The sequence below is a fragment of the Mus caroli genome, chromosome 5, assembly GCF_900094665.2.
Source record: "Mus caroli chromosome 5, CAROLI_EIJ_v1.1, whole genome shotgun sequence".
In the NCBI taxonomy this organism is placed as follows: Eukaryota; Metazoa; Chordata; class Mammalia; order Rodentia; family Muridae; genus Mus; species Mus caroli.
Genome location: NC_034574.1, coordinates 56,142,059 through 56,168,668, shown reverse-complemented (window position 1 = coordinate 56,168,668; position 26,610 = coordinate 56,142,059). Strand labels below are relative to the sequence as shown.

The 26,610-nt window shown below is 40.8% G+C and overlaps 1 protein-coding gene across 4 annotated transcripts in view; it reads left to right on the top strand.

Moving 5' to 3' along the window:
* Positions 1-11,464: 11,464 nt before the first annotated feature.
* Positions 11,465-26,610, top strand: part of Arap2 (ArfGAP with RhoGAP domain, ankyrin repeat and PH domain 2) — a 164,701-nt gene continuing 149,555 nt past the window's right edge. For 2 of the 4 annotated variants that reach the window (XR_003836690.1, XM_029477281.1), the window contains exon 1: positions 11,519-11,755. The gene's annotated coding sequence lies outside the window, so the exon portion shown is untranslated. Of the gene's footprint in view, positions 11,756-11,813; positions 12,132-26,610 lie in introns of those variants that run through there. The other 2 variants (XM_021162421.2, XM_029477280.1) reach the window with 2 other exon arrangements.

Genomic DNA, 26,610 nt, shown 5'->3' with positions numbered 1-26,610 from the left:
TTATTCACCTAAACCATTAATAAAGTGCTTGTTGTGGCTCTCTCTCTTGCTTCTTGAACTTATCTTGGTATTCTACATTACTAATAACAATTATCATTATAGTTGTTATTATAATAACAGGGCTTGGATTCAAGCTGAGTTCTCTCTCCTCTCCTGTTACTGACATCCCTATAGCCTGTGATCCAGGATCCTCCATATGCTCAGTGCTCCCACAGGCTATCTTGCTTACATGGCTAGCATATTTACTTTGATGTTACATGATGCTGGTGTGGTTTGTGCATGACCTTCCCAATGATGTGACTGACTCATTCGATTTTTCTTTCTCATGAGCTGGTATGAGTAATAATTTCTGGCACTCACAGAAACTAGTATGTAAACTAGTATTCAACATTTGTAGCTTAGCTTTAAGGAACCATAGCTAAATAAAGGGTGGTTTTCTTTGACAATCAACAGAGATTTTAATCAGGGTGTGACTGGCTGTACTATGGATAAAATGTGTAAAAATATGCGTAAAGTAGCAACTAGAATTCTTTGCAGAATACTTTGAAGACTTGGTTCTTGTTCTTGTTCCACATTGTTCAATAAAATGATTATAGTCATGTGTAGGCCTGTCCCCAGAACATGTCTCACTCAGTGGAAGATGTCTATCAATAACCAAGATGAAAGCTGCTGTTAAAGTCTGTTATCTGGGCAACATGCTGATGGATGAAAAAAAAAAAAAAACAGCCTAGTTCCAGTCACCAGTTAAACTAATAACACTGCATCTCCAGGGAGATAAGCCAATGTAGTAATTATAGTGAACTACACTCTGTATCCACAGTGCTATCTGGTTTTAGTGGCAGCTCTACCATTTACAGCTTGGGTGACTTTGTATAGGTTACATAAACTCTTATACCTTTAGGAACCATCAGCTTGGAAATGAGACCAATACTGCAATGCAAACCCTAAAGCTGATGTGAAGATTAAAGAGATAGTTGGTCTACTGGTTTGGGGGATTGGGTAGACTTTAGGAGTTATGTCACCTACAAGAACATGCATTCTACGAGGATGCTCATCTTGGCAGAATGTTATGCTGCTATTCTAACCCACGTCTACCAAATAGTAGACTTTGCTGAAAGTTTGTATTGTTTTTCTTAAATGTGTTATCTATGGTGTCTGTAGAAGACAGTAGGTTTATTAAACAAACAAAAAATGTTTTAAAGGGCTTAAAAGGGATGTTAGAAGCTGCTGACAGAGTATTCCCAGCATCCCCACACCAGAGTTGGAGATAAAGGGTGTGTGTGTGAGTGGGGGTGGAGTTGAAAGTGAAAGTACCAAACAATTAGAACTGCATTCACAGCCTAAAACACTGGCTTGTTTCTCAGTCTCAGTCTTCCCTTGGCCTGACCCTGGTGGAGTAACAGCAGCTAGGTGTCCAGTAGAGGGAAAGGAACCATGTAGCCCTCCCTGCCCTACCCATTATCCCAGGCTTTTGGAGAAATGGCACTGAGAAGATGAATAAACTTTGTGCACAACTAACTGATATCTGTCTTGTATGTTAGATCAGAGTAAATATTTCACATAGATAAGCATATTTTTATCATAGACACAAGATGGGAAGTCAGAGGGACCCATATATAGTCTAACTAGGGGCAGGGTAAATTCAAAATAAAATTAAGAGTGGAGAAGCACTAAATAAAGATAAAGCATTTGCCTATCTGATTACTTATGAGATGCACTGTCTCTTATTGGCAAGCATGCTATGTACTATGTACTTCATGAAGATGATCAAATGAGACAAATGGGTGGTTTTAAAACATATTGCCTAGTAAAAACTGTCTTTATCCTGAGCATAGAGAGAAGAGATTAGTTTCAGAGGTGTTTTATTCTTTGGAATTCCCCACCCCCCTGGGGGGAATCAATGGAAGAAAATTCTCTCTGGTGCTCTAGAAACTATTGAAAAATCAACATCTAAGCATTTACAGCTCAGTGAATAGATGAGGGGTAGGTCCTCTTTAGGTAGAAGAAAGAACAGCTCAATCAGGTGTGACTACCGGGACTTTCTTAAAACGCTCACAAAACCTACAGGGCAGACTTTGTGTTTTGATTGCTAAACCAGACCAAAGCTACTGTAGTGAGGATGTGAGCACTTCCACAGGAAAAAATATAAAACCATCACACTGGATACTACAGAAACCATGTGGAGAGAAGAAAGCGCAAGCTTGCGTGTATGGCTTTGAAGGTCTGCACCTGCTGTAGGGCAGAACTGAGATGTTGTGTCAGACTTCGCTCACAGAGGAGTGGCACCATGTATTTTAAAGAAAAAAAAAAATACCAAAAAAAAAAAAAAAAAAAAAAAAAACCAATATTACCTTTCCAGATAGAAAAACACTGACATGGGGATTTGTTTCCTAAAGGAAGAACAGCGATAAGGCTGGTGTGTGAGTAAAAGCAACCACTGTACTAAGGCGGCAACTGAAGAACTTTTCAATCTATGCCCTGATTCCTGGCATGCTTAGCTACAAAGAAATACTGAGTTAGCATCTCTTTTCCCAGATCAACAAAAACTTTCATGAGAAGCTGGGACATTTTTATCCTTTTCTTTTTTTGTCTTCTAAACTAGATTTAGGAACTAGGTATTTGGGGATGGAGGTTGCATTTATTTCTACAAACACACACACACACACACACACACACACACACATGCACACACACAATTAATTCCTTTGCAATCACACCTCCGTGTGTTGAAATCTATCCAGCTGAAATACTTTCTATCAGGAACTGAAGATTACATAAAATGCACAAATTAAAATAACTATGGTTTTCCTTCTTAAATCCCTCTAAACCTTCGTATTTCTTTCTTATAAAATCCCACCCGCTGTGTGTGGCCTGCAAGACGTTACTTATTATTGCAGCCTACTCTTCCCACTTGTTCTGTTTTGTATGTTTTTCTTTTATTTCCTCTAAGTTTCCTGCATTTTGCTCCCTCTAAGGTTTCCCAAATGTTGTTCTTTGCCTGAAACACATCTTCGCCTCCCCTGTTTATGCACGGTGCCCTGCTCACTCCCACTCCTTCATTTCTCAGCTTAAATGTCTCTTGTTTAAAAAAAGACTTTTTTTTTTTTTGAGTTACCAATCAAAACTGTTCCTTTTCCTGACTATTCTCTACCATAAAACATCATTTGTTCCAATACCCTAAATGTCGTAATTAGTTTGAAATGAATGGGCAGACTGATAGGAATCAGACAAAATGATGACAAATACTACTTTTATTAGTTTAGACAGCATGTCAGGCATGGAAAATTGCACACAGATTGAGATTTCCCAGGGTTTCTCAGCTAGGAGGAGTAGAACAGATTTCTAGTTTCTGAATGGCAGCCTACAGAAAGCGCAGGGTCCCTGAGGCTGATGATGCCTTCCAAGTGCACCCAGTAACTTATCCCTATCACTGGGCTGACTGGATGCCATGGGTGTGGGGGGTGGGAGCAGGAAGGGTTACTCTCCCTCCACACGAGAATATAGGATTGGGGGTAGCAGAAAAGCATTTTCTCCATTTTCAATGCAAATTTGATAATTTAAGCCAAACATAATGAATGACTATTTTAGACTTTAGAGATACGTTATCAACAAGTTCATATCTTTTAAATATAACGATGCATGTATATGTTAAAACAAAAATACATCTATAGTTCTGCATGAATGTACTCTGGAAGAAGCATCATATATTTATTTATAACTAAGTATGTTATATTCATGGTATATATGCCATGTATGCATATACATAGTGCATATACAGATCTCTCTGTCTCTGTCTCTCTCTCTCTCATTCACATGTACGCGCTCACCCACCTGTATACATGTTAAATACTATAACTATTTGGGTACAACCTGCCTTTACAATCATATTGTAAGCTTCAAGAATATATAAATGTTGCCTACTTTATTAACTTCTGTGTCTGGGGCCCAATCACATCCCAAAATATGTATTAAAATAAGTAGAATGTTAAAAAAATATTTACAGTATGATTTGGTTTAAGACTCAATAATAGCTGCAGTGGATATTATGACTGTTGTACTGCAGCTCACAATAAAATAATCTTACAGTGATTGGTTTATATTATTGCTTGGGATGTGTTTTTCTAAGGTTTCTATTTTAGACATCCTCAAGTTTACCTCAAGGGAAGTTTGTCTTCCAATGATGATAATATCAGGAAAGAAAACTCACATTTGCAAAGGCCACAGCTCCGGAATCATCAACTCAGGGAGGAACAGCATTTGGGGATAAAACAGCAAAAGAAACACTATCCAGAACAAATAAAGGCAGCAATGCAAACTTACTTCTCTAGAACGCAAGGTCAGCAGGTCGCTTGATTCCTCAAGAGAACTTAAAAATCTGTATTTTTAGTGTAAATCTCCATTTGGGGAACCAGTTAAAATCTGCTGAACACTATGGCCCAAAACCTTACTGTAGGCTTCCTGCCTTCACACTCCCTTGCCCCAGGTGCCTAGTTTGTGACCTCAGTCTTCATTAAAGACATCCTGTGGTCTGCTCTCTTATCAACTCCTGTCTTGCATTTCATTTACCCTTACAGTGGTAATACTAGAGCTTTCAATCATCTTCCTAGCAGTGCAGTTTCATTGGTTCATAAGGAGTCTATTCCTGACCCTGGGTGGTACCTACCTTATCATTTGTTTTTCTAAAAAATCCTGTTTTATTTTAAGCTTTCAAATCTTTCCATAAGTATACTATTTAGCCAAAGGGGGAAAGAATGAGCCAAACATTATTTCCAAGCTCCCATACTGGAAAACAGATTTTTTAGAAAAATGTATCTGGTGATTCAACTTTGAAAACAGAGAGGGAAAAAAATGGGCACATCAAAATGATGTAATTGTCGGCCTAGTGGATGTGTCTCCTCTACATATCCTTTGAGCAACAGTTAGGCTTTGTGAAATGTCTTAGCAATGATTTTCTTAAGAGATGCTCTACCAAAAAAACAGTAAAGTTTTAGTATTTAAAAATGTGAACATGTTATCAGTTTTAAAATGTGGCCTTTCCCTCTATCTCCTACCTGTTTCTCAGAACACATTACTGTGTCCCAAACTATGACACATTGTTTAATAATAATTTAATCTTTTTTTTTATTTTACATAGGGAAACAGTTTTCTTAAAGGTTTTCCAGACAGATTTTTATCAATGTCTCACTGTTCTGTTTCCTTGTCTTTCGGCTAAAACCTACGGTAAACCATCTTAACTGCCAAGCTGGATGTATGTAGAGTTGTAGGTGTAAATAACTCATAGGAAATGCTGACAGTGTAAGCACGTAGGCAATAGCAATTCCATTTCGACGGTTGCCTGGCCAACAGCAATCCATTTTAAGTTGAAATTCCACTTAGGAAGGAGTAAGAATATAAAAATATTCATATTAGCATAAAACTCTCAGCTCTGGTGCACAAATGAGTTTCTAAAGTATTAGTGTTATAGGAAAACGTACACCACTCATTTTCTTGAGATTACTTAATGCTTTCCCTTAAGATATTTTAACATAGGTTGCTTCCCCACGTTGTGGTGAGTAGTTGAATGAGCTGAACTTTTTCGCAGCTGTCATGTCTATTGTGGTCTGGCTATACCAACCACTTACTGGTCTTCTTGTGGCGAGGAGTTAAGTGATGCCTTCAAAGCAGCTCGTACAATAACTAAGAGCCACAAGGAGTCAGCTTAAGGTGTTGAAGTATTGCACCTTAATAAAGCAAACATTAACTAAGGCCCTATAATAGGTACGCCAGGAATCAAGAGCAAACAGTAAGGAGGGGCTTAGTGCATAGCCAAAGTGCACAGGTAACTGATAAGGACTTTTCACTGAATGAAAACTGCAGGTCAGGGATAAATGATCAAGAGAGAATACTGGCTACTACTCAATACTAGGAATACCATATCCCCCAGGGGAGGAAAAATTAACCTCAGAAAAGAAGTCTGTGTGATAAACTATATTTTTAATTTTATAAAAATTAGCATACAAACAATTGGGATATGTTCATACATACTTTGCTTTGGCTGATCATCCCCGCAAGCACCCTCCTCTGTTCTGGCCTTCCCCTTACTTCCTTTCCCTTCGGAACTCTTCTGTGGCTTATGTGTTACACTTATTGCTACCTTCTTTGTATTTCCTTATAACCCTTCTTTGAGATTCCCCCTTTTATCTGGGTGGTAGTAGCACACGCCTTTCATCCCAGCACTTGGAAGGCAGAGGCAGGATGATTTCTGAGTTTGAGGCCAGCCTGGTCTACAAAGTGAGTTCCAGAATAGCCAGAGCTACACAGGGAAACCCTGTTTGAAAAAAACTAAAACAACAACAACAACAAAACAACAACAACAACAACAAATATCAAAGAAAAAAGAAAACAAAATTATTCCCCCCTTTCCTCTTCTGGTCAGTCCTCTTTCTAGTTTCAGAATATACCACACCTATATAGACACACATCTTCACAAATATAATATAAAAACTAAAATCTACATTACCCATATGGAATAAAGCACACTGTGTTTGCCTTTCTGAATCTAACATACTTAACTGCATAATTTCTTGTTCTTTCCATTTTCCTGTATATGTAAAGGTTTTACTTTTCTTTAAGGGTGAATACTTTTAAACAACTTTTTATAGCAAAACAGAATAGTGTACAAGGTATAGGCTTTGTTAGGGTTTTACTGCTCTGAACAGACACCATGACCAAGGCAACTCTTATAAGGACAACATTTAATTGGGACTGGCTTACAGCTTCAGAGATTCAGTCTAATACCATCACAACAGAAGCATGGCAACATTTAGGCAGACATGGTGCAGGAGGAGCTGAGACTTCTACATCTTCATCTGAAGGCCACTAGAAGTCTGACTGTCACAAGGTTAGGAGGAAGGTCTCATTGCCCACTCTCATAGTGACTCCTTCCTTCAACAAGGCCATGCCTACTCCAACAAGGCCATACCTGCTAATAGTGCCACTCCCTGGGCCAAGCATATTTAAATCAGCACACCATATCACAGGCTTTTCAATACTATCTTCCTTGTTTACAGGCTATATGTTTTTAGCTGAGTTAACTTTCAGTTCCTACAAGTATTAAAAAGGTGATCATGGCAGAACCTTATCCTCAGCACAACTGAGAGGGCTAAAAATGCAAATATATCAAAATACATGGTTCAAAACCAGAAATATAATTTGTTTTTCCCACAGTTAATTAACCTGATTACTTCCAAGGCTCAAGGGGGCAAGTATAGCCAAAATATCATCAGTCAGTTCTAGTTAGGATGCAGACAGAAGTTGCTGTAGTTTGTATCGGAAATGTCTCTTACAGATTCATACGTCGACACCAACAAGAGGTCCAGTGTTGGCGGGTGGAAACTTTGGTCATAGTCTTAATCACGGTAGTAATAAACAGATTAGAACAGTATTTTAGTGTATTTTCCAGAGTGGCCCTGAACTGCTAGAAGGTATGGAATGAAACAATCTATGTGCAGAAGAGCAATACTGCATCAACATTCTTCTACATGGAATTTAAAGATTCCATGTATAACTACTGAGAATGGAGTGCCTGCTGAGTCTGAATCACTTGTGAACAAAAACAAGTTGAGAAAGAAAGGGTTTGTCTTATTCCATCTGACCACAGTCAGGCATTGAGGGAAGCTGAGGCAGGAGCTAAAGCAGAGACCCTTGTTGCTGGCAAGAGATGCTGCTTGCTGGCATGTTTCCCACAGTGTGCTCCATTTGCTTTCTTATATAATCCAGGGTCATGTGCCAGGATGGCACCTCCTAAAGCAAGCTGGGCCTTCCCACATCAGTCTATAAAGAACACATGCCACAGGCCTGCCCATGGGACAAGCAGAGGATTGGCCTTTTCCCCCCGGATGACTTCAGCTTGTGTCAAATGGAACAAACACACAGACAGGCATACAGACAAACAAAATCCTTAACCAGCAGAGACCCCATTCTGAAGCAGAGAGGGGGAGGGAGGGAGGGAGGGAGGGAGGGAGGGAGGAGAGAGAGAGAGAGAGAGCGAGAGAGAACTCAAAGAAGTGTATTGTAGAACCATTGCTATCAGAGAGGTTAGGAGATAAGATGCTAATCAAAGGATATAAAAGTTGAGTTAGATAAAATGAACAAATAGATTAAGTGTACAATACATAATTAAACTCTATACCAGTTTATAATAGCGGCACACCAAGGGATGTAGTTATGGAAGAGGTGAGAACACAAGCTGATTTATATTTAGTTCTCCAGTTCAATTTTCATGTCAAATTGCATGTTCAATAATATCAATTCATAAAATGCAATATTCAAAAGTACAATATTTGTAAATTAATATATTATGCTTATTTACACCTATGCATTAAACATTGTGAAATATTTGCCTGCTGCACCCACAACTTTACATTATATATATATATATATATATATATGTATATATATATATATATATATATATACATATATGTGTGTCTGTCTGTGTGTGTGTATTTTATTAAGTTACATTTCCAACACTACATTTTCTATCTAGCAAAATAATATTGAGCGTTTTATATAAAATGAGTGATTAAGTTTTATGTGTAAGCAATTCTGGCTATCAGATATTTTCAAAGTATTGAGAAGAAAGTGAAACGTGAACTTAGTTCTTTGAGAATCATGGGCAGAAAAAAAAAAGCGATAGAAATAAGTGCTCTGAGGAGTTGCTAATTCCTAGGTGCCTTACATGCAAAATCACACTGCTCCTGCCAACATTATTTTTACAGATGGAGAAACCAGGGCCCAAATGTCAATATATGTACTCAAATGAGTGTGCTCAAACCGTCTCAGCCCACTGAGCATGTTGAGCTCCATCTTGAATGTGGCCTTTTCAGGCTCAGCATCGGGGTGGTGTTCACCAGAGACAATCCCTGGAGAAGACTGGCTTGGATCTATCTGTCCTTATGTTCCTACATGATGGTGTAAGTCACTCCCATCTTTTCAAAGAGCTGCTGGTTGTCATGCTATGAGCTCCTACACGTGAATTGCTTGGAGCAGTAGCTGTCCTGTAAGTAGTCAGTGGATGTTGGCACTGTGATGGCCTTAGAAAAACAGGAGAGACCGAGAAAAAGAGAGAAGAAAGCTGGGATGGAGAGGGTTTCTATGCATCACCTCTTTCATGCCAGTGCATAATGGGTAGATAGGGATGAGAGCAACAAAGGCAGAAGAGCGGGTTAAACTGTTCCATTTGCTCTGCTATCTAAAAATCTAGGAACTAGGGGTAGGGGCAGGTCACCTTGGAGCAATTCCAGCCTTGATGGGAAAATAGTGAGCACAGATTGCCACTCCAGAAGCCTGGCAGACGACGTATCTCCATATCTTAATTCTTATAGAAAGTCAATTTCTTTGTCCACTTTGTCCTCTTAATGCGTCACTTTAAATAATTTATGCTGTACTAATACAGCTTAGATGTGCTCAATTTATCTGCTCTTCACTACTGAGCCTCTTTCAACTTCAATTAAGCCCGCATTTATAAAACTGGAAGAATTCTTTCAGCTCAGAGTTGTGGCATACCTATAAAATATGTATCAGTTGTTTGGCTAGAGACTGGTGATTAACAAGCAATTAATAAAAGGTAGCTTTTACCATCTTTCCCCAGCTATCTCCTCACCCCACCCACCCCAAACCCGCATATGAAGATTCAACAGACCAACTTAGCACTCAGGAGTGGTGTATGTAGTCTGTAGTGGAGAGGCATTTATTTTACCTACCACAACTGCTATTAAATCACACGTTTACCCTGCAGCGCAGTAGTCTGTCCCCTGGGAGAGATGGCATCTAGAGATCGTTTTGTAGTTGTTTACCGTGTATCTTCAGGGTTGCCTGCTCAAAGTATGCAACAGAAAAAAAAAATTGAAAATCTCGGATAACTGAACGACATGATTAAGGAACTAAGATGGTGTAAGGACACACGTCCAAACTATCTTATAAAACCAACTGTGAAAAGTAACATGTTAAAAGTTGCCCCCCCCTCCCCGTGACACCATAACTGATGTAAGAATACTTGTATATTTGATGGCCTGTCTTGTTCAGAGAAGGATTTAAGAAGGCTAATGAAGATTGGGGGTGTGGAGGTAGTGGGGGGAATATATGAGCGCTGTTAGGAGAGAAAGAAAAAGAAACTGGGAGCGCAGGAGGAAGATGAGTCCGGGAAAGAGCAACTCACAGAAAATTTGTAATAAATGGCGTGGAACGTGGAAAGTAAAACTAAAAGCAAAATAAATTAATACATAAAAATAAAGAAATAAAAAGAAAGAAACAAAGAACAAACAAAAGAAAAATACACAGACAAAAAGAATTCTGCAAGTCTTTTGGGAGAAAATGAAGGCAATTTGCCCAGGGCCTTCTGTGAAACCTGTGTAAAGGACGCTGCAGCTCAAGCATCTCTTTACCCATGGAAAGATGGTGGTTTTGGATGGCAGTTGGTGATGTGGACTCATGAAGGCCTGAGCTCCTGGGAAGCCTCTCACCCTGTGAGCTTCACCCATTATCTTATTTTCATAATAAGGTTCGCATCACTGTAATTGCTTCACTTTCGTCAACAGATACAGCAGGAAGATAAGTAAGCACTTTCATGTTTTGAGGGAGAAACTCAGGGAGGTAATCTATTAAAAACAAACAACAAGCTCAAAACAGGAGGATGAAGCAGGTCAGCAAGGATCCTGCTGGTTCTCAGGTTGGTTTCTGGGATTCTCTCTCTCTCTCTCTCTCTTTTTTTTTTTCATTGTATCACCAAGATCAGACAAGGACTGATTCAAAGACAGAAAGGCCTTCCAGACTCAAACAACCCCCAGGTTTGAGACCTAGTTTCCCAGGGATAAGTGTTCCTCAGGCCATTGGGTGTTATGCTCCTCCTCCTGAGATTCATCTAAAAAAAGGGATCTTAGAATTTGGTCGCAGCGGTGACTGGGGAGAATCCGACTTTGGGTTTGGTGGATAGACTTATTCCTGGAACCTAGGAAAACGGGTGTCCTAGATGTGTGTGAAGTTTGGGAAACACTGAGGCTACAGGGAAAGTTCTCGGTAGTGTAGCGCTTCTGCAATCAGAGGCGGCTGGATCCACCCCACTGGCCACCAGCCCAGGTCAGCACGCACAGTCCCAGCAACGAGTATCTGTAACCCAGGGAGGGTCTCAGCGGGAGGGTGGCAGGGCCAATCCCCCGCCCGGGGGACGCGCCCTTCCAGGGTCCCCACTGGGCAGACGCGCTCCAGGTGGCCTGGGCGGCAGGCGCGGCCAAGCGGCAGGCAGGCTGACTCAGCCGCGCAGCAATGCTGCGGAACCGGGACGGCCTGCCCCGCCGCCCCCGCCGCTGAGCTCGGGCCGCCCCCGTCGGCCGCGGATCCCCGCCCCCGGGGTTCGGGAGGAAGCAGCCGGGCGCGGCGCCGAGCACCTGGGCGGCCCGGGCGGGCGCGGCTTCCGGGGCTGCGCGCTCGCCCGCCGAGCCCAGCCGCGTTCCCGCCTCCAGGTGCGGCGCGGGGTCCGCCCGCTCGCCCGCCCGCTCGCCGCCGGGGACAGCGCCCCACGGGGACGAGCCGGCGCTGCGCTGCCGGGGCTCGCTGGCCGCGCGCGAGCGAGGCGAGTCCCCGGGGTGCGCTGGCCGCGGTCCGGTCCCGGGTGCGAGAACGCAGCGCTTTGGGACGCGTCGAGTGCTCGGGCGGCTCTGGATTGTGTCGCTCGGATTGCGCTTCCCGCGAGTGGGCGTCGGAAGAGAAACCAAAGGCGGTAAGTGATTAGAAAGCTGCGCTTGCTTCTGGGATTTGACCCGCACGATTGACAGTCCAGTCAATCAGACTCTGTCTCATCCTCCTCTGCCCCCGACCAAAAACTGCCTGGGCGAGTTCCAGGCGCTGAGTTCTTTTCTCAGTGGAGGTAATGACTTGGGGCTCTGTGCTCCCCCTGCACCCCCACACCCTTCTGGTTACACACTTAAGACGGCAGCCCTGTTAATTAACTTTAATTACAATCATTCGGCCTCCACCTGCCTGAACCCAGCACTGTACCAGGGGACCTCTCTGGAGTGCGGTTACCAGGCAGCTCTTTCACCTTTAGTGTGGGAAGCAGTTCTCATGGGAAAATTGGTGTCCATCTATTAATTGAAGTAAGTTTTTATTTTACTTCATTCTGATATTTTCTTTAGTCTTGGATTTCTTGTTGGCGATCTGAAGTTTCTTTGACTTGGAAGGTTTGTGAAATTATATTGTGAATTATATTTGATATTTAGAAAAAAAATACAAGAAGTGATAAGATACACTGTGTGGAAAACTGTCTCAGGCTCTTGTAAGTTAGATGAGAGATACCAAGTTTGTCCTTGAAGTACAGGACACTTAGTAGCACATAAGTTTAATTTTTTTTTAAGTATTGGAATACGCTATTTTTAAAAGTACATTTAATCGGATGTCATTGTTATTCCCAATAATAGCTTTTTACTTACAAGCCCAGTATCGATTTTCTTCACTTAAGCTTTGTACACTAGAAGTGTATGGAGCATTGCCTGTAAGTAAGTGGAAGATGGCTATGGATGCGGTAACTTTTTTTAAAGGCGAGGAATTACGACAAGATTTTTATTCATGACTTTTATACACTTGCAAGAGAAATATGGAGGGAAAGGCACATGGCATTCCACCGTTTAACAATGTTTAATAGAGAGAAAATAAAAGTGGGTCGTGCAAGTAGGCTATATCCTAAAATGGAAATATCCCCTGGCTCCTGTCCAACGAGAGATTGAACACACATTTAAGGTGGGTCTTCACACCAAGAGGGTTTTATATAGAGTTGATGTGTCGCAGCCATTTTTTTTTTTTTAAATAAAATGTACCTAGAGAGTAAGTCAAAAAGCTTGTTAAAACTAATTTATATGTGTCTGCTGTTTTGTATTCTTTCCTTCCACTCCTCGGCCTGTCACATGTAGTTTTTGGTTTTTTTTTTTTTTTTTGGGGGGGGGGAGTTGCTTGTGAAAAGAGAGGCTGAGGGTCCACTTAGAAACAAATTCTTGTTTTCCTGACATCTCAGGTTCCCAGTTGTGAGGCTCATGGGCACTGGATGAATGCTTTTCAGATTGAAGTACTTTTAGTTACCATGGTTAAATAGAACTCAAGTTCTACTGGATTGCAGTTCTTGTTTCTTACATTAGCATTTGGAAACGGAAGTTTTAAAAACCTGCTTCTGAGGATTCTGGGTGATGATAGACTTCTCCAGGTCCTAGAAGAAGACTTTGCCTTTTGTTTTGTTACTTCCTAACTCATTAACTTGCAGCTAACGAACTCAATGTGGTGAACTTGACCATAAAATTCAAAGTATGAACGACAGCCGCAGCTTTAATAGTTTCTGTTGTCATGTGCTCCACCCTTTCTTCAGACTTCTGCATTGGAGCCACTTACTGGTCTTTTGCACATGCTAAGTTGTGGAGTGTTTCTGATTCTTTGTAAAAGGCTAATCAGGCGATGTCTTCTTATTGGTCCTGGAAATATGTGTTAACTTTTACCCAAACACATTGAATATAAACATAGTGGATGCCTCCTTAAGTCATTTCTACATTAGAGTTTACTATTTTAGATTTTAAAAACATTGGCCACTGCGTGAATATATGGCTATATGATGTGAGTTTGATCCCCAAGACCCAGAGCCTCATGTTGGGAAGAGACAACTGACTCTAGCAAGTTGTCCTCTGATCTCCATGCAAATGCTGTGTCACTCCCATACATGCACATACACATGTACACACATAGAAACAATGCATTAACATATGTAAAATATGTCACCCGAATTAAATATATAATATTAGTAAGGTCATTTGGCTCACTTTTTCCCCTTGATTGGGATAGCAGTGGTATTCTCTTTTAATTATTTGGTGTAGAAATTTTCTTCAAGTTTTTACTCAGCACAAGCAGACTTCTCTACTGATGCTCAAGTGAGAACAAATGTGCTCTACTATGCATGAGGTAGGGATTTTGTTGAAAGCTATTTCTGAGAGGTGGAGAGAATTATTTTCTGACTTTTATGTGTATCTAGGGGTGGATCGTTGCAGGAAGAAGTGGTTCATCATTCCTGAAGGTTCTCAAAAAAAAAAAAATACAAAAAAAAAAAGCAAAAACAAAACAAACAAAAAAGCACCACAGGTTATGCTGTGTGGCCGAGCATGCAGAGAGAAAGGCCTGGTCTGTCCAACAACAAGGAAAACTGATCGTTTCCCTGGTTAGCAGATGACTTGGAAGACTGGGGGTAGAGATGGTCAGAAGGACTGTGGAGAGAGTTTCACTTCATTCACAAGAAGTGCGGACTCTTCATCTTCCAGGTCTTCAGCTGACTTCAGCTGCCATTCTGACATTAGGACTTATTGAACTCTGGATCCCTCCCACCTGCTCCGCCTTCTTGCTGTGGCCTGATGTTTATCTGCTCTCCCTGTGCCTCCTTCATGGCCTTTGATCTCCTTTCAGGTGTTGGTGTCTCCACCTGTGACCTTTCTTCTTGAAACCCTGTTGAGTAGCTCCCTTCCTCTGACCTCAGCCCTTGGAAAGACCTGATTTGCTGCAGTCTTTAGTTGTATTATTTAAGTTGATGGGAGATTTCTAGAGTCCCTGATCACTTCTAAAGGATGGTGTCACACGTGTGTGATTGAAATAAAGCATTACACTGCAAACCCTGTAAATATTAAGGTCACAAAGCTGAGTCTTCATGCTGTTTCAGAGTAAGTGCTATTTTGCATACATTCTGTTCTTCTGAGAATGTTGTCCTGTCTCCCAAGCCCTTCCTTACTTGGACTGGGCTGTTTGTCTCAGGGCTGGTTGTTTATACCCACACCGGTGCCTTTGCTTATTGTCAGGCCTAAGCCTGCTCTTTTTTTAACCTACTGGAGGGAGGACACTGATTCTTTACTTTGTAGCCCTCGATGCTGTTCTCAAGTGAGATAAGAAGTACTGTTATCTTGAACTGAAAATATTTCCCGCTATTATCTTGGAGAGAGCAGTGTCCCCTAAATATTTATTGAAGGATGTAAACAAAGAGACATATAACTTCAGAGACAGTTGAAGTACTTGTCTTCTCCTAAGAACAAGAGACTTTAAGAATCACAGAATCAAGAGGAAGCTCTTGAATTCAGTTGGAAAAGAGGTCAGGGTGCTATTTATAAATGCAGAGAGGAAACATTCACAGTAGGCTATTTTGAAACATCTGGTTGTTGGTCTAAAAATGTGGCTCTTAAATTCAGAGACATGGTGAATAGATATTTGTACTACAACGTTGAGATGTAATGCACACACAAAAAAGTGTGTCTGTCATAACTCTACATGTCAAGTTCTTTGTATTGCACTGTAGTAATGTTTCAGTTTTTGTCTGGATTAATTGAATGTTAAAGCTGTGCTCACTATATCACAAAATGGAACAGAGAAAAGAAGAGTGTATGCCTGTTTGTGTCTCAGTGCAAGATTTTGAAAGGATTGGGCTCAGCTACAGATATGCTATAGACTGTAAGTTGGGGCTAGAAAAGGGCCTGTTCCTAGCAGAAGAGATGCAGGTATTGGAGCACATGGGTAGGCATCGAACAACTGGTGCAAGTTTCAGTTCCTTGTGGAAACCCTTCAAAGGGCCTGTGAATATCTAATCATCTCACCCTCCAAAGAGCCTAGAATTGTGTCCATTATAACATCTTTCTTTGGTTGCTCTCAAATTATGGCTTTGCTTGGCAGATCTCTCCATTAGAATTTGAAAGAATTTTCAAACCTCAGCTCATTAACTCCAAGTGTAAACGGGAACTTTGAGAGATGTGCTGTGGTCAAGGGGATTATCAGGCACTGAACTCTTATGCTATTATCTAAAACACAAATATAGGCACTGGACATGACACGCTATAGTCACCCCTCATACCAAGAAAAGGAGTTGGTATCCTTGCTTTGACAGGCACACTGAACTCTAGATTGCATATTTGTGCTTTTTTTTCTTTTCTGATTGCACAATAAGTAAAAAATGTCTCAGAATAATCTTTTCCCTTCCGCCCCAAAGCCAAATGATTTTGCTTAGGATTCAGCTATTTTAAGATCAAGTTTCACTTATTTTGCATCTAGCAGCTAATGGCTGAATATTTGCTCTTTGCCAGAACCCCTTCAAAGGGCCTGTGACTATTTAATCATCTCGCCCTCCAAAGAACCTGGAATTGTGTACATGATTATCTTCCCTATGGTGACAGTGGTGAGACTCGGGAGGGAAAGGCATCCTGAAAGGCCAAAAAGGTTCTGTGCAGCGGAGCTGGCAGCTTTGGTCCCAAGTCTAAAGTCTTCCAGTCTCCAAACACTAATTAGGTATCTGTCTCACTAGTTTAATAAAGCTCTGCTTAGCTTACTGTTGTGTTAAGTGGTTTGTGGGCTTATTAGAAAAATAATTTACAGTCCTCTTTTAAGAAGGTGGTGTTACTGTGCAGGCCAAAGAATAACACTCAAGCCCAGTACATCCATATCATATGACATAATTAATATTGATTATAACAGATTAGTTAATAATAGCCAGCACTAATCATATGCTTGCAGTTCAAGACAGGTCATTTTATATGTGTCTTATGTGTGAATTTAAAATATAACAAGTTTATTGAAAATTCTATAAGGAATTCTATTATATAAATCCTATAATATAGAGGGGATATTCTATATATTCTATATAAATTCTGTCCTCTTATTAGTGAGGAACTTGAATTTCAGGAAGGTTAGATAGTTTTATGAAAGTACTCAGTTAAAAAATAGAGAAGCTGAAGTCAGGGAGATGGTTCACTGGGCAATAGCATTAGCCTGGCACGACTGCTGACTTGAGTTCAGTCCTAGGAACCCACACCCAATTTTGAGTGTAGAGGTGCCTCTATAATCCCAACATGTCTACTATAGTATAGGAGATGAAGTCCTGAGAACCCTCCAGTAACTCATGGGCCTGCCAACCTGGGGTATATATGTAGTGCAGCAATAGAAACAAGAAAGACCCTGCTGTGATATGTCAAGTTTGGAAAGCAGAAACCAGCATCGCCTCTCCACCACATACACACACACAGGCATAGCTCCCCGGAAGGGTGGAGAAGAAGGGAGGGGGAGTGAGAAAGGAGGAGGGAGAGGAGAGGGGGGAAAGAGAGAGAGAGAGAGAGAGAGAGAGAGAGAGAGAGAGAGAGAGAAAGAGAGAGAGAACAGGAACAGAGAAGGGGTGGAGGGGGACAGTGATCAATAAGATGAATTAAAGAGTGGAGAAACCTGGATTGGATTTCGGGCATTATGGTATCTAGTATGGTGTGGGTGGATTTGGTGTGGGATTAGGGCAGATGGAGTAGGAAAGTCTCATGGACTGATCGTACTGCACTTTCGAAATTGAACTGTCAAAGGAGGAGAATAAAATGTGCAAGGAGGCCATTCTGTTTCCTCTCTCCTCTCTGCTTTATCAAATTACCATCTTAACCACTTTGTCAGTGTACCGTTGAATAGTGTTATGTGTGTTTATGGTCTTGTGGAACAGATTTTCAGAACTTTTCTTCATGCTAAATTGAATCATTATACCCATTAAACATTAACAGCCCCCCCCCCCACAACCTCTCTACTCATTGATGCTCACAGTTTACTCTTGATTCCTACAGGTGTATTCGATCACTCACCATAACTCTTACAAGTGTATTCATATAGTACTTTCCTTTTGCTGACTTGTTTATATCCCTTGGCAAAAATCGTAAAGATTCAATATTGTGGTAGAATTCTTTCTCTCTGTGTGCACGTCTGTATGTGTTAGGCACCCATGTGTGTATACATGTCTGCATGTGTGGGCACACATGCATGTGGAGATCTGGGGATAACCAGAGAGACCTCAGTTACTTTCCAAACCTCAGCTAATTAACTCAAAATGTAAACGGGAGCTTTGAGAGATGTGCCCTGGCCAAGGAGATTATCAAGCACTGAACTATTATCACATTACTGAAAAGGTGTCTTTCCTTTGAACTCAAGTTCACACCTTCTCCTAATCTAGCTAGGCAGCCTAGCCTTATCTCAGGATCCCTGTCTTCTCTCTACCAAGTGCAGAGAGTATAGCAAGGCTGCCATGCCCACCTAGTATCTACATGGGTACAGGGGACCAGAACTCAGGTCCTTATGCTTATAATGCATGTATTTTAGTGAGTCATCTCTCCAGCTTCCATTTCTTTAAAAACAAAACAAAAACCAAATCAAACAACAACAAAACCCACCCTCCCTCTCCAATTGCTTGCGTCCACATTTTGATCTTTCCTGTGCCTATATACCTTGGGTTGCTCCTTTCCTTCTCACTGGAAGTTGAGTCTCTCTGTGCTGATGCTTTGTCCTGAGGTACAGCTGTATTATTACCCTCACCACTGCTTGCTCCTTTGGCCAGTAGATATTATTTTGTTCTTATTTGATTGTTTGATACTTGGCTTTGTATTTTGCCAGGCGAGTTTCACGGTAGTTAACACATAAGTGGTCTTAATGCAATGATATGTCCAGAATGAATATTACTACAGTGGATATTACCATTGCTATAAAAAGTGATGTCAGAGATGTTTACCATTAACGTGTTATTGACTGTTAAATCTCAAGCAGTTAACATGTAAATCAACTGAGCCTTCTGTATTTAACCACTTATATGGATACCCAACAACCGTAAAAAACCTAAAGGTTGTATAACATTTGGGCTTACAAGTTATGGGATATAATAATTTAAGTAGGACTCTCTAGTGTAGTGATTCTCAACCTGTCAGTGGTGACCTCTTTGTGTTTCTATTTCAGATGTTTACATTACAACTCATAGCAGTAGCAAAATTACAGTTATGAAGGGGCAATAAATAATTTTATGGTTGGGGGTCGCCACAACCTGAGGAACTGCCTTAAAGAGTCAAAGCTTAGGAAGGTCAAGAAGCTCTAGTGAGTCCGAGGGTTCTTGCACAGGGCACTAATGAGAGGAAGAATAAGACACCATTATCTCTTTACCATTTGATCAACTGAGCAGCAATAAAGAAACATCAAGGCCAACAGTGGGACTTGCTTTCCAAGAGAACTGTGAGACCGACAGGAACCCTGCACTGACGATTCGCAACAGTGAGAATTGTTAACAATGTAAGTCCCAGGAAAAATTGAACCAGAATGAATGTGTCTGGAGAAACAGGGATAGGCTAGTGGTTTAAATAAAAACATAGGGCTGAGAAGACCCTAGTCTGTGGGTGACCACATGTAAGAGATATGATCAGGTTGAGGGGCTTGTCTTCCTATAAGGAGTTTAATTTTGCCACATAATAGGGTAGATAAAGAATTGACAGTAGGCAGGGGTGGCAAAGGTTCAAATTTTAACATGGGCCTAAATATGCAAGGCAATGGCAGTATGGAGTTAGTTCAGACCTTCAACTTTCTAGTCTGCTTTAAAGTATGGAATTGAGAACATATTTTCTCAATATTACTTTCTATTTTGCTTGTTTGTGTGGAATGAGATTGTTGAATGCTGTCTTTATAGATACTTGGAGTTAATATCTCAGTAGGAAACAGTGGACTTTCTTTGGGTGCAAATAATGATATCCATTTCCCATGACTATATTTTTCACCAAAACAGAAGAGAAGTCTCTTCACTCTGTGACCTGAAGTAGTCAGAGCACCATCCTACTGATATGATGCTTTTTAATCTTCTGAGGAATAAAGCTACATGTCCTCCAAAGTTCACTAGGAACTCGAAGGCAATTTTTTACAACATATAGGGAACAGATTCATTCGTGTTGGGAGTGAAAATTGGTACCATTTTGATAATATATTGCATCACCTCTCTTGACTGTGCTACTCAGTCACTGAGATGAACAGAAACAGTTTCTAGTATCTGTTGGCTTTAACCCCAGGAGACAGTACCAGTCTACTGGGAACTACTGTTCTGGAAGACAATAATCTTCCATTGTTATCAGACTCTGTAAGACATGTATTATAGGACATAGAAAGTTACATTCACTTTTGTAGCTATGTTCAAAATTTCATCTTAATCATTGTGATCTGATGATTTTTTAAAGCCTATTATTTTATGACAGTCGCAGCTTCCAATTTACCTAGAGTTAAGACGATCGGCTTCCTTAATGGATTAAACATTAAGAAATCCAGTTTTCTAAATGCCTTTTTATCCCCTCCTATGGTAAGGAATTACAGGCTACAGAGGTGATTCTAGAAATTCTAGAATTTGCCTGTCTGAGCACTCAGTGCCCTTGTAATTTAACGAAGTGGCTACGGTACAAACCAAATTTTGCTCTTGTTTTCTTTCCTTCTTCATAGAGATAAAGCAAGCTCTATTGGGGAAAGGATGCAGGCTGACTAGAAGTGAAGAGGGTTCAGGGGCCTGAGTTTTCTTACATGAAGCAGGAGGAGAGGTCATAGGTGCCCAGCAGGTGCTTTGGGGTGACTCCAGCTAATCTCCTGCCATATTTGACTCACAACCTAATGACTTCTTAGTGGTTAGACAGATTGGAGGAATTTGAATCTGCTCTATTACTGCAACCTACTAACTTGTTGACCTAGAGACTGAATTTGAAAATAATAAATACTTCCTACCTGTCATCCTGAATGCATAAGAGGTATCAGGTAGTAGGAAGGAAAAAAAAAAAAGGATTGGGTACAGTTAAAGCCAGTAAAAGTAACTATGTGTGCTTACCAAAGTAGGTGGTGGAGGAAGCAGTCTCTGAAAAAAGACATCTGATGAGACTAATCAACTGATGGGGTGGTCCATGAACAGCAGGAATGTGGGATAAGTGCTGGAGATGAAGAACTGAAAGAGATGAAAGGAAGAGAGAAAGGGTTCATGTGAGACACAGGCTGTGGCTCTCAGTGGAGCCAGAGCCAGGGAGTGTGAACGTGGGAAGTCATGGAGAGTGTTAGGGTGTGGTTTGTGTTATAAGCATAATGCATCATGTATTGAGATTCTGCAGTATTCAGGGAGGGAACCAAGATAGAATTAGAGAGGTTGCTTAAAGGACCTATTATAGTGTTCTAAGGTCAGTAAGATAGTGGCTTGGGTGGTGGCAGCAGAGAAATTGAGGAGATGTAGTTGGATTCAGGTTAGAGCTCAGTAAGATGATAAGCCTGCTTCTTTAGTGACACATAGATCATGCTTGTATTGAATGGATGTAAGTGGTATCCCCCTTCTGTTTGCTTCCTCATTTAAGTACAGCAGGGTAGTGTGGTTTTTGTGCACAGTCATGTTTACAGTGCCCAATCATTTGTACCACGTCTCAACACATGCCGTATGATGTTTACGAAGGATACTTTGGTGTTTATTAGGAAAGTTTGGAAGGTGATCGGTATCTTGGAAGAATGTGTTATGGGATGATGGTAATATAATGGCAACCAAGACTTGGTATTCCAAATACTTCAAACATATTAACTCATTCACTTCTCATAGTAGCCCTATGGGGGCTGGTATAGGAATGAGTTATACTGATTTTAAGTTGAGGAAGCTGAAGTAAAGAGACACTAACCGCTTACCCAGATGCACATGGCCTGTGGGTGGTGACTTTTATTTGATCTAGGTCGCTTGGGTTCAGACTCTGTTTTTTATTATTATTATTTTTGTTTCCACTACTTTAAGTAGCCCATGGGATGAACAAAATATGGCTAAGATCATTCTCTGAATGTGTTCGGCCTCTCAGATGATGTGAGCTTTACCGAAACCCCCGAGGCTAAGGTGGGGCCTTTGGGAAGGGATACTGTGGAACATTTGTAAGTGAGATTAGTGAGTTTATAATTCAGAAAGACCAAACTTGTCATCCTGTTGCCACTAATGCAAGGTGTGGGAGCATAAGTGGGAGGAGCGTATGCCTCACCAGACCACCAGGTACCTTCCTCTTGGATTTATTGTGCTCCAGAACTGTGAGCAATGCATCACTATTGTTTATAAACTATTCAGTATAAGCTATTTTGTCACAACAGCATAACTGGCACAAAGCAACTCTCTTTGTCTTTGAGATCTAACACAAACATGATTTTCTTCCTTCTTCTTCTTTTTTTTTTATCACAAGACCAAATAAATATTTATTTCCAACTCCATGTTCCTTCAGTTACTCTGTAGGGTATTAAAAATATCAGTCTCCTAAGAGAGACTGAAATATTGTCCACATACATCTAGCATACATACACTAGCATCCCAGAATAATTAAAAATGATGTGGAACATATTTAAAGTGTGGAAAGGGGTTAGTAGGGATGGTAGAGATGGTTTCAAAGCCAGAATAAAAAAGAAGTGTGTGTGTGTGTGTGTGTGAGTGAATGTGTTTGTGTATGTGTGTGTTTTATTTTTATACCTAGCTTTTATATGCATATATTGTTCTGGGTGGCCAAACCAAGGACAGGACAGGGCAGGCCAAAGGCTACATTCAGAACTCCCTCTGCTGTAACAGAACAGAATGAATAGGCCTAAAAAGACTGCTTCTTTCTCATGACATGAAGTAAGTTCTTTTCCAATGGACCCTAAACTCCTGTCTATACTTTAACTCTGTCTCTTCCCTTTCTCTGAAAACAGAAAGGAATCAACAGTGGGAACTTCTAAGTAGTGAACATGCATCTTGTAATGGAGTTGAATGTGTAGTATTGGTGAATGCTAGGCAGTAGTTGAGTGGAATGGCTTCTGCCTTTTGAGCTATACCAATGCTCGAGTACCTCTGAGTGTTTGCCTTTCATAGAAAACAAAACTGAATCACCGTGTTGGACCTGTACTTGAGTTCTTGCTTTTAGGAAGTGAAGGAGCCAAGGCTAGATCATAGCTTGACCCCATGTTTGTGTGCCATGTGTTGGGAGAGTTAGGATTTTCTTTTTCTTTTTTTCTCTTTCTCTCTTCCTTCCTTCCTTCCTTCCTTCCTTCCTTCCTTCCTTCCTTCCTTCCTTCCTTCCTTCCTTCCTTTCTTTGTTTCTTTCTTCTTTTTAGATTCATTTACTTTATATAAATACACTGTATCTGTCAGACACACAAGAAGAGGGCATCGGATCCCATTACAGATGATTGTGAGCCACCACCGTGTGGTTGCTAGGAATTGAACTCAGGACCTCTAGAAGAGCAGTCAGTGTGCTAAACCTCTTAGCTATCTCTCCAACCCAGGATTTTCCATTCAAGGGAAAAGAGTGATAAGGTACAACTTGAGGGGTGACTCCAGAGCAGGCTTGAGAACTGTAGAGGACTTGGAACTCAATTTACCACATTCAGTGCACAGCCAAAGTATGTATGATGGGTGTTGAGAAAGATTTCCGGTCCTCCTAGCCATCGTTGTTGCTGTCTAGCAGATTTCTATACAAGTTCCTGGAGAATCACTTAGTCAGACCATGCCTTTCAAGAGCCCCATGGGAAACACAGAGGGCCGCTGTTGTCTCGTATGGAAGTGTGTCCCCATCTCTTTGTATCACATTACTTTCTTTGGAACAAAAGTCTCCTGGGATAAGACTTGACTTGACCTATGAACATCATTGCAACGTCTATGAGTAGAGAGCTTTTTCCATGACTCCAAAGCTTTCCAGCTTTGTAGCCATATTTGGCATATTGAATAACAGCAGAGAAGTGGTAGATAGAACACTGATATATCTGTCCTCAGCTTAGACACCCTAGAAATAAAATATATACTGTGAAAGAAAAGACTTTGTGTATAAGAATACAGACACTGCCGGGCTGTGGTAGTGCATGCCTTTAATCCCAGCACTTGGGAGGCAGAGGCAGTGGATTTCTGAGTTCGAGGCCAGCCTGATCTACAAAGTGAGTTCCAAGACAGCTAGGACTATACAGAGAAACCCTGTCTTGAAAACAAAAACATAAACAAAAACAAACAAAAACAAAACAAAACAAAAGAATACAGACACACTCAAAACAAGCAAATCTAGCAATATAAGTCTTTCAATTACTTCTGTTCTTGCTACTCCAGTTCCACAACATACATTCCAAGAGCGAGTTATAGTTACATCTGGAGAAAAGGGCATGCTGTTCTATTTTAGGGGCCCAACTGTTACCTACATAGAGGAGGTAGTACCTGCCTCCTCAGAACTATTCATGGTACACAGACAAGAAGATACGACATATGCTGAAAGAACAAAAATAACTAGCTTCCTGCCTCGGCAATAAGACTTAACAATGAGATGAAGTGAGGGAGGGATGCTGGTAGACAGAGAGAGTTGGAGTATAATAGGCGAGTTCTTAACAGAATTGACTTCCTACAAGGAGACAGTCACAAGGTTTGATGCTTGGCATATGCTGATACTGTTTACATCAGTACAATCTGCTGCTATTGTTATTATCGTTGTTTTCTTTTTGTTAAAAGAGGCTAGGCATGGCACAATAAGAAATGTCAACTTGACAATTGTGAGACTGATTTCTGTAAATCACTGATACATGGAATAAAGGGAAAGAAGAATTATTCAGGAGCAGTTGCAGTTTCTTAAGCAATAGGTGTGTTCCTGGACACAGGCAGGAAGAACAGAGGAGTATGTAAATGAGTTGTTATAACAAAATACCAGTTGGTATAACAAAATACCATGGACTGTGTGGTTTAAACAACAGAAATGTATTTCTCATAAAGGCTGTGTCAGGTTGCTGGCTGGCAGATTCTGACTCCATTCTTGTGAGCATCCTGTCCTTGCAATGTCTTCAGGAGGGTGGGGTTGTTATGACCTGGGCAGGGGAATAGCAAGCTCTGTGGTGTCTCTTACAAGCCTCTAATGCTATTTATCAGAATAGCATCATTTAAGTAATTAGTTTCCAGAAATCACTATCTCCAAATAGAGTTCCAGTGAAGGTCAGGGTTTTAGCACAGGAATTTGGGAGTAGAGGCATAGCTTAGTCTGTTGCAAAGAATAAAGTCAGTCGTTTCCGGTGTGCACTTGGTGACACAACAGCAGACTTGGGGAATTCTTTTGGATCTCAGATTTGAGGACAACCGGGGGTGGGGGTGGGGGGTGGCTCTACTGTTGATGGATACCACTTATAGAAACACCTGAAATTTTTCTTGAAGTAGTTCTATGCTTTGTTAAATTCCGCCCTCCCCAATAGTTTTTCAGTGAGAGCTGGTAACCATGGCAGGGACATTTGGAATTTATTTTACCCCAAAGGACAGTTCTTCTGATCCTTTTAAATTATTCACCAGTACATTGTGCTTATAATTCATAATGAGCTGGATTCTATACTCACTTATTGTATACCTTGTAGCAGTTAGTTCCAGCTAGTGTTCTGAAAGAAAAAAATATATATATATATACACAATTAACTACAAAGTGAAGTGGTTTGTGTTTGGTAGTGTGGGTTAGCGCCCTCCCCCACATCTTCCATGACACAGGCATTTCCTGCTTTCTTGCGTTTTATCTTCTCTGCTTCTGTAGTAAGGCCTAAACAAAGATGAACAGTCTCCTCTAAGGCTCTCCCTGTTTGACAGTGTTTGCTGATTTTTTTGTTTTCAATATTTTAGGCAGTACCTTAGTTTCCCTTGCACATGCAGAGTCTATGCAGTGCCCATAGGAGGGCAATAGCAGATGTAATGTCCAGAGAGGCAATGCAGAAAGCAAATCGGTTAGGGAGCTTTCCCTTGTTTGTTTTGAGTTATGTTGTAACTTTTATATGCTTATTCGTCTCCTTGAAGCATAAGGTATAGAAATCTTCACAGACTCAGCACATTCATCTATCCTGCACTGAGATAAGTTAGCTTTTTGTAAAGCCTGTGATGCTAGGGCTGGTGGCATACACCTATAATGACAGCTATTCTAGGATAAGTTTGGAGGTTCAGAGATTTGGGCTATAGAAGTAGTTCAAAGCCAGCATAGTCAACATAGTGAAATCATCTCGAGCTTTATGAAAGGGTGGAAAGGGCTAGCTCTATTATAGAGCACTCACACACATAAATGGGGCCCTAGGCTCCATCTTTACCACTGAAAAATACAAAAAAGAAAATACAAGGCTAAAAAAGAAAGCAAGAAGCTTTGAGGAAAAATGGAACCTGCTCCTAGACTCTGCTAGGAAGACGTTGAAGGAAAACATGGACCTTTAAACTTTACACTTCACCATCTTCTTACTGGTTTTCCCATATTTAGAAATTACCTAATTATTATTCAAGCTAGTATTATCTTGCATATTAACATTGACTGCTAACACATAATGCTGCCTGCTCTTCTGAAATGTAAGGAGCAGTGGGGTCTGCCTACCTCTTAAGGGTCAGAAACAATAATGAAAGTTGTTCCTATAAAGAGCTGTTAAGAAAAATAGCAGCCATGTAACCATCAAGAGTCTAATCTGTCAGCGTCTTTGGAAGCTCTTGCTTAATACACCCACTTTATGATTTAATATTAATTCTAAGACTTTTATCTGACTGGATGCTTATTATTTGACTAGAATGTACTCCTTGCGAAGTTGCCTAGTAACACCTGGAGTTTGAATTAATATATTCGGATATGGTATTTCCCTTTATGGAGAATATTAATCAGGCCTTTATCTTGTTTAGCTGTGTTATTCTAGTTTTGAATATCTTTTTTTTTTTTTTTTTTTGGTGAAAGTACTGGCTAGTTTGTGTCAACTTGACACAAGCTGGAGTTATCCCAGATAAAGGAGCCTCCCTTGAGGAAATGCCTCCATGAG